This window comes from Psammomys obesus, unplaced genomic scaffold, assembly GCF_907164565.1.
Source record: "Psammomys obesus unplaced genomic scaffold, mPsaObe1.curated_primary_1811, whole genome shotgun sequence".
NCBI classification, from domain to species: Eukaryota; Metazoa; Chordata; class Mammalia; order Rodentia; family Muridae; genus Psammomys; species Psammomys obesus.
Genome location: NW_026596460.1, coordinates 2,982,528 through 2,992,327, shown reverse-complemented (window position 1 = coordinate 2,992,327; position 9,800 = coordinate 2,982,528).

The following is a 9,800-nucleotide window of genomic DNA, read 5'->3' as shown; positions in this document are numbered from 1 at the left end:
ATAACTGGTTTCTGTAGATGCCATATTGCTCTGTCTTTTGTTGGTTGATCTTTTATGCTGGCCTCTACCCATTGGACTATCTTAGGTGTTTAGGGTTAGTTTCTGGTGGTTCCTGGGTATCTTGTGGTGGAGAGAATCCCCTTGGCAGGAAGATGGTTTTTCCTGAAGGAAGCCTTCTCAGTTTTTTGGGTGTAGTCACTGGATGGCTGGTGTTTTTCAGGAGTTGCTGCTGCTTACCTCAGGCATAAAGACCTGGGTGGTAACTGTGGTCCTTTTTAGTCAAGAGGGCTCTTCTCTCCCCTGGGGATGTCCTGACGACAGTTGCCCTGCTTCTGGGTTTCTTGCTGTACATTTAGAGATCCTCTGCTGTAACTTGTGTTTCTTGTGGTTTGGTCAGTTTTGTTAGGGATAACCGGATGCCCCTTGGAGCAGTTTCTGGGGGTTGATCTCGTGGATTCTGGGCTTTTGTAGATCTGAGGTTGGGGCTCTATGTCCCAGTACCTAAGTGGTAATCTGTGGTGGGTGGGTACCACTCTCCTGGTAGCAGCAGGCTATCTGGTGCACAGCAGGTACCTCGGTTGGCCTGGTCTGCTGGCTCTATTCCAGGGATATACTGGGTGGCCTAAGTCAGTCCCCTTTGCTTTGTTCCTTGTGAGGATTTCTCCCTACAGTGACTCCCAGTCCCTGTTTCCCCTGGGGCACACAGCTGGAAAGTTGGTGTGCAGCAGCTGTTTGTGCCTGTGGCTGGAGTCCAGTTTAGTGATGGTGGCTTGTACCCGCTGGTCTTTGAGACTTTTTCCAGGGAAAGAATGGGTGACCCATGTCAGTACTGTTTTTTCCCTCCCTGTGGAGTTCTCTCGCGACAGGGGCTCTTAGTCTCCGGTGTTTTTTGTGCCCACCGATCAGCCTGGGAAGGTGATAAGGACACCCAGGCATGTGGTTCTGGTCTGGGGACCTATTGCCTGCGTGACCCATGATCTCTTCAGGGTTCTGGCAGGGGGTCCTGAGAGTGGACCCGACTGATTCCCATGTCGTGGGGGTTTCCACTCACCTGGGAAACACAATTGCTGTTGTTTTAGGGCCCAGAGTTTAGCCTCTTGGTCGCTGTATGGGAAATGTTGTCCTGTTCCTCAGATGCAGTGTTCTCCTGGCGCCTCCATCTTGTCGTTTCCTCTATCTCATTCTTAACTCTGCAGTCATTGTTACTACTGCAAAAGATGCTTCCTTGGCCTTTACAATCATGTTGATATCTGTGGCCATTTTGAGGTTTCTTAGTCCATACTATGACTAGAATCCCTTTAAATGCTGGCAGTTTGTGCTCCTGCTGGATATCCTATTGATGATATTCATGATCTCTGATACCACCAAAGGCCATGTGGATGTTTTTGGGCCATGATGCTACCGGGGACTATGTTAATGCCTATAGCTTGTGTTGCCACCAGGTCCTTGTTGATACCTGTGACTTGTATTACCTTATTCTTAAGGTTCAATAGACATCACTATTATCTAGTTAGAACTTAAATCACATGAATTATTACCTTAAAGACCTGGGAATCAATAAGATACATCTCTACCACTCTGGAGTAGATAACCAAAGACCCTTCATACAAGGACACTTGTTCAACCCTTTTCATTGCTGATCCATTCAGAATAGTCAGAAACTAGAAACTACTGTCCCTCAACTGAAGAATGGATTAAAAAATTTCTTACTTTTACACAATGGACTATTACTCAGGTGTTACAAAATGATGTCATGAAATTTGTAGGCAAATGGATGGAACTAGAAAAAACAATTCTGAGTAAGGTAACCTATTCCCCAAAAGATATATACGGTATATATTCACTTATATATGGATCATAACCATTAAATAAATGATAATTAACCTACAACCCATAGACACACAGACCATAAGTATAGAGGAAGGGACTGGAGGTTGGTACATGGATCTCCCTTGGGGGGTGAGGTGGGAATAGAATAATGGCAGACTGAATACAAAAGGAGTCCAGGGAGGGGAAACTATAGTGTGGATAGGTTACGTGAGAAGAATCTATTTACAAAAAAAAAAAAAAAAAAAAATTAAAAGAAAAGTCTCACCAGTTCAGGCTCCATATCCTCCCTTACTAGGAATTTTTGCTAGGGTCACCCAGTAGAATACTGGGAGTTTTTACTTAACTAGGTTTCTACATCACCCCCCATTTGCACTCAGTTCTAGTTATGTCTCCTCATACTCTTTCCAAACATCCCTCCCTCCAACCTGATGGCCCGTGTTCCCATTCTCACCTGCCCCCAATACATCCAAAACATTTTTTTTTTGTATTTCCAATTCCAGGAGAGAAACATGTGTCCCCACTAGAGCCCTCCTAGTTACTAAAAATTTCCATGTATGTGGATTATAACATGATTAAAAATTACATAAGAGCTAATATCAACTTATAAGTATGTAAATGCCATATTTGTCTTTCTGGGTTTCAGCTACCTCACTCAGGACAATATCTTTTTCTAGTTCCATGCATTTGCCTACAAATTTCATGGCATTATTTTTCTTTTCACAGCACAATAATACTCCATTGTACCACATTTCCTTTAGCCAGCTTTCAGTTGAGAGACATATAGGTTGTTTTCAGACTCTGGTTATTATAAATAAAACTGCTATGAACAGAACTGAGGAAGTGTCTTTGTGCTGCACATCCTAGTCAGCACAAGTGGTCACTTATGTTATTGACCTTAGATACACCAACAAGTATAAGATGGAATCTCTAAGTAGTTAAGCAGGGATCATAGGATCTCACAGGGACTGAACTGCCAATGATAGAGCTGGAATGGGTATGCCAGATTCTCTGAATGTATGTCGTAGTTGTTAGCTTGGTACTTTTGTAGGAATCCTAATAGTGAGAGAGGTGGTGTCTCTGACTCTTTTTTTTTAATATTTTTTAACTTTTCTTAATTACACTTTATTCAATTTGTATCTCCCCATAAACCCATCCCTCCTCCCCTCCTAATCCCATCTCTCCTCCCCCTTCTTCACACATGCCCCTCCCCAAGTCCACTGATAGGGGAGGTCCCCCTCTCCTTCCTTCTGATGCTAGTCTATCAGAGCTCATCAGGAGTGGCTGCATTGTCATCTTATATGGCCTAGTAAGGCTGTTCCCCCCTCATGGGAAGGTGATCAAAGAACAGGTCAATCAGTTTATGTCAGAGGCAGTCCCTCTTCCCACTTACGGAACTCATAATAGCCAGAAGCTGGAAACAACCCAGATGCCCCTCAACTGAAGAATGGATACAGAAATTGTGGTACTTCTACACAATGAAATACTACTCAGCAATAAAAAACAAGGAAATCATGAAATTTGCAGGTAAATGGTGGGAACTGGAAAGGATCATTCTGAGTGAGCTGTCCCAGAATCAAAAAGACACACACAGTATATACTCACTCATATAGACATATAATATAGGATAAACCTAGTGAAATCTGTACATCTAAAGAAACTAATCAAGAGGGAGGACTCTGACTAAAATGCTCAATCTCCATCCTGAAAGGCAAAGAGGATGGACATCAGAAGAAGAAGAAAACAGGAAAAAAGTTAGGAACCTGCTACAGAGGGCCTCTGAAAGACTCTGTCCTGCAGACTATCAAAGCAGACGCTGAGACTTATGGCCAAATGTTGGGCAGAATGCATGGAATCTTATGAAAGAAGTGAGAAATAGTAAGATCTGGAGAGGACAGGAACTCCACAAGGAGAGCAACAGAACCAGAAAATTTGAACACAGGGGTCTTTCTAGAGATGTCTCTGACTCTTTTGCTGGCTATTGAGACTCTTTTCTCCTTCACAGGAGTGTAGGAAGGGAAAACTGTGGTCTGGGAAGATCTCTTCAAAAAAGAAAGAAAGAAGGACAAAAAAAAGAAAGACGGAGAAAAAATAGATTTTTTCATATATTTTATTTACAGCTTCTCCTTTCCCACTCCTCTCACAGCCTCCCTGACTTCACATCTACGCAAATTCATACCTTTTTCTTCTCTCTCTATCATTGGAATACAAACAAGAATCTAAAAAAATAATTATAAAATAAGATAAAATAAAAGCAGACAAACTAATATGAGAAAAGAAGTCAAAGAATAAAGACAAAAAAAAAAAACCCACGTATAGACAGACACACACATTCACACACAGTGATCCACAGAAACATAACACCAGAACCTTCAATATATATGCAAAAGCCACGTAAGGAGAAAAATAAAATGAGAAGAGGAAAAATTAATATGATGACAAGATAAAACATTGTGAGACAAGAAACCTCCAAAAATGTCATAAAAGTATTTGTGTGTTGACTGTGTACTGCTGGACGTGAGGTCTGTCCTTAAGACAAACACGGTATATACTCACTTATATAGACCTATAAGATATGATAAACATAATGAAATCTACACACCTAAAAAAGATAATCAAGAGAGCAGACATGGGGTAAGATTATCAATCCTCGTTTAGAAAGACAGATGGGATGCGCATTGAACATATGACAGGAGTCTACTGAGCGCATTTGAAAGACTCTAACTAGCAGTGTTTTCAAAGCAAAGACTCATGACCAAACCTTTGGCAGAGTACAGGGAATCATAAGAAAGAAGGGGAGTTAGTCTGATGAGGAAAGGATAGGAGCTCCACAAGGACCAAATATATCTGGGCACAGGGTCTTTTCTGAGACTGACATGCAACCAAGGACCATGTATGGATATAACCTAGAACCTCTGCTCACATGTAGCCTGTGGTAGCTCAGTAACCAATTGGTTTCCCATAGTGAGGGGAACAAGGACTATTTCTAATAGGAACTCAATGAATGGCTCTTTGGCCTCCCCACTCCCAAGGGAGGAGCAGTCCTGTTAGGCCACAGAGGAGAGCTTTGCAGCCAGTCCTGAAGATACCTGATAAAACAGGATCAGATGAATGGGGAGGGGGTCCCCCCTATTAGTGGACTTGGCAAGGGGCACGGTGGAGATGAGGAAGGGAGGGAGGAACTGGGAGGGAATGAGGGATCGGGACACGGCTGGGATACAGAGTTAATAAAATGTAACTGATAAGAAAAAAAATAAAATTCAAAAAAAAAAAAAGAGTGATTTGTATATACAGTTTGACTCCATTCAGGAAAACCAATTTTTCATGGATAAGTTGTTTGCAATTTTGAGTTCGCTTCTTTGTTAGGGATGGAGACTTGTGTCTACTTCCCTCCTCACTGCTGGGACTTATCTTGCTTAGAACTGTGCATGCTGCTGCTGACTCTGTAAGTTTGTATTTGGGTCCTGCTGTGGTTAGAACAGCTTTTTCCCTTGCGGTCCTCCATCCCTACTGGCTCTTGCAATCTTTCTCCCTCCTCTTCTACTGAGTTCCCTGAACCCTTAGTGGAATGATTTGATGGTGACATCCCATTGAGGACTGAGTGTCTCAATGCCTTTAACTTCAATCTTCCCTTTGTTCTGTTGTGAGTTGCTGTTTAATTCTTTTTGGTTTGTCCTCTATAACCTCTTTATTTCAGGATTTATTTTTTATTTTATTTTATTTTAATTTTTTATTAATCACAGTTTATTTACATTGTATCCCAGCTGTAGCCTCCTCCCTCATTCCCTCCCAATCCCATACTCCCTCCCTCAATTCCTCCCTGCCCCTCTCTAAGTCTACTGATAGGGGAGGTCTGCCTCCCCTTCCATCTGACCCTAGTATTAGGTCTCATCAGGACTGGCTGCAAAATCCTTACACCTAAAAAAGCTAAACAAGAAAGAGGACCTGGGTTAAGATGATCAATCCCCACTTAGAAAGACAAATGCAAAGGAGGTTGGAAATAGGAGAAAACAAGAAACAGGATAGGAGCCTACCATAGAAGGCCTCTGAAAGACTCTACCTAGGAGTGTATTAAAGCAGATGCCGAGACTCAACCAAACCTTGGGCAGAGTGCAGGGAATCATATGAAAGAAGGGGTAGTTAGTAAGACCCGAAGACAACAGGAGCTCCACAAGGACCAAAGATATCTGGGCACAGGGGACTTTTCTGAGAATGATTCTTCAACCAAGGAACATGTTTGTAAATAAGCTAGCACCCCTGCTCAGACGTAGCCCATGGTAACTCAGTATCCAAGTGGGTACCCTAATAAGTATCCAAGTGGGTACCCTAATAAGGTGGGGGTCATAGAGCCAACCACCGAGTAACTGTCTCTGACATGAACTTGATGGCTGGCTCTATGACCCCCCCCCTCCGAGGGAGGAGCAGCCTTGCTAGGCCACAGAAGAAGGCATTGCTGTTTAATTCTTATCTTCTACAAGAGTAAACGTCTGTGAAGATGTGTGAGCTAGGCACTGATTGTGATTATAGGAGAATATCATTGGGAATCATTTTATTTCAACACTCCTCTAGTATTGTAGATTGTACATTTATACAATGGAATGTTATTCAGCTGTTAAAAAAAAAAGAAATTCACAGGTAAATGAATGGATCTAGGAAAAAATCATCCTGAGTGAGGAAACCCAGACACAAAAGACTGGGGAGATAGAGCTCCACTAAATATTTCTTGTCAGCAGATGAAGCCTCCATTTCCTGGCATAGCTTACATCTAATTGACTTGCTAGCCAAAGGGGTCCCACAGGCGTTCCCAAACTACCTAGGTTATTTTCACGGCTTTAGTTGCTCTCTACAAACTGATGACATGACCCTATTACTGAAGATAACATTTATACAACATATTTAACACAACTTCTATCAAGTTGGTGCCTACTAAGAGCCTTCCTAGTCAACCATTGACAAGGGTTCTTGTCATTAGAAAACACATTGCATGCTACCAGAAGAGGAAGTTAAACACCAACCTAGGTATGAACCCTCTAATCTACAATGGTGACCTGCCTGTAAGTTGCACTAGTACAATAGTGGCACAAACTTGTGAAAGTAGCCAACCAATACTGGATTTGATTCAAGGTATACTCCATGGAGTGGAACCCATACCTTACATTCCCTCACTGGCCAAGAACTTAAAGCATGAACTTAGGCAAAATCCAAATGAACTTTTCCTTGAGACATCTTGATGATGTTATTTGCTACTTTCACATAGAGAACTTTCAAAATAATGGCTGTTTGTCATGAAGTCTGTTGTTCATCCCCAGTTACCAATTTAGCAAGCAAATGCCATGACTGTTTACCAGGAACTCTTCTAATAATTCAGCAATAAGCAACTCATTAATTGTTCTAAATATATTTCAACAATAATCACCTTATACAAGAAGCAAAGTTGCAGGTAAACATATACTTCTATCATTCCATGTAATAAAGCCGGGTCATTCAGCAAATTAGAAAGAAAGCTAAAAAACAATCTATGCATCCAACCTCTGGAGTCTGAGCATTTGCTCTACTACTCTGGCCTATTAATCAGTCTTCACAGAAGGCTGCAATATTAATTGCATTGTAGGAAAAAACCTAATATAGCTATAATAATTCCTTGTTGATGTAAATGTCTTAAAAAGTCTATATCAATTAAACAAGAAGAGAAATGTGCCATTATGATTTAAAATCTTCATGGTTCCTGAGTACAGCATCACGGCAATGCTTTGAGTGACCATTCCTCCCCTTCATTTTCTCTCTAGGCGAGCATGCTTCATTATTTTTGTTTATCTTCTTTCTGTTTCAATTACTATTCTGTACAAGCTCCTGTAGTATTAATTTGTTTTTCCTCTTTATGTATGTATTTATTTATTTTATTTAATCTGATTTCATGTCTTTCTAGTAGAATTCAGCCAGTTTTTATATTTGTGTTAAACATTTTTCAACTATGAATTCTCAGTTATTATGACATACCAAAAGGGTCATATATGTTAGATTGAGTTATTTTTTATATTAATATTTTAAAATTATTATTAAGAATTTCACCTGTACAGTGTCTTTTGATCATATCCAACTTCACTTTCCACTTCCAACCACCACAAGGCTCTTCATCAAAACACATATTCCCCTCAACTGTATCTGTCTTAATGTCACCGATCTTGTATTCTGTACAAACTTTTACTGATGTATGTTTCTAACAACTCATGAATTTTTTTCTATTTTTTTGGACAGTACTTGTCAAAATTTTGGAATGAAATTTTAGTGGATACATTTTGCACTGTGGTAATATATGTAAATTATTTTTGTTTTGTTTTCTTTTGTTGTTTTATCCATAGCAGAAATAGAGAAATTTGAAATATGGCCATCTCCATAAATGAATGTAACAATACTCTTTGAATGTGCTATTAGATTCTTCATTTGTGGAAAATAGAGAATGTTTATCCATCAGAAAATACTTATGCCAATGTTCCCTGAAATTAAGGCACAAAGAGGAAACTTTCATCATTAAGAATTTGATGCTTTTCCTTTGCTAGATTAAAGATCTATTTTTATGTGGGAAAAACAAAAGTAAATGGTATGAAAATATAGATTACCACATGATAGGAGGAGACACAATAATTTAAACAGTATGGGCCTGCAGGCCAAACTAAAACTATATTGAAAAGCCAATACAGTCAGCTAAACTTATCTTACCTTTCCTAAATTTTCCCTCTAATAAACATTTTATTTCTAATAAAATTATTTCTAATAAAATTTTATTCTGTATGTAGTAAGGAGATAATCAAGTCAAAAAGTAAAGACTAATCAAACTTATGTGATAAAGATGAGACAAGAAGACAATGGAGTTTGACAAAATCTAACTCCAGTATAGCCAGACCTGCTGGGTGTCAACAGTGACTTCCTTCTCTATCACGTTTAGAATTTATCATACACAGATAAAACAAGTGCCTGGGAGTCACATTAAAAAAATAGTGTCACAAGTATTGTTTAAAAACAATCACTTCTGATAATTTGGAAGAATATTTTTCCAAATATTTTGTGGCCTTTCCTCAGGCTATATAAACAAATGTCTGTAAACCCCAGCTGGAAAGTCAAAATTACTTCTCTGTCAATGGGACACAGATAGGATTCATTTTGTCAGCTTGCAGGGGAACAACATTAATCTCAGTGTATATTTCTCCCAAATTTCATGGGTAAGATGTATTTTCATGTAAATTTTGAAAGAAATAATTGTGATCAGTAGACTTGAGAGGTGGATAGATAAGGTAACCATTGTCTTTGAATGTATGTCTCTTGTCCCATACACAGGCCAGAGGAAGGATCAATTAGGTTTAATTCTTGTAGGACCTAAAAAGAGAAAGAGCATTGGCTGGCAGTCACCATCTACATTGTTCTGTAATAAATTAATCTGTTTTTTTGAAACATTGATGCTCAATATTGACATCTCTTTCTAGCTATTGGTCATAGATGACATTCTGAAAAATAAAAAGTTATCTTTTAGAAACAACTTTTAGAAAAGTTATAAGTTGTTATTTTTCTATTGCTGTGATACTACACCATAGCCAAGGCAAGTTGTAGTAGAGTTTATTCAAGGCTTACAGTTTTTGAGGGTTAGAATCATAACCATGATATGATTCTAGCCATGGTACAGAACATGGCATGATTCTAACCATGGTACAGAACATGATATGATTCTAACCATGGTACAGAACATGGCAACAGGCAGGAAGGCAATGGGAAAGTAGCTGTGAGCACATACCTGTTCCACCAGCATGAATCAAAGAGAGACAGAATTGGAAATGACATGGGCTTTTGAAACCCCAGATCTTCAACTGACACATCTCCTCCAACATTGTCACAATTTCTAATCTTTCCCAAACAATTTCACCAACTGGGAACCAAATAGCCAAACATATGAGCCTGGAAGAGATATTCTCTTTCAAATCTAC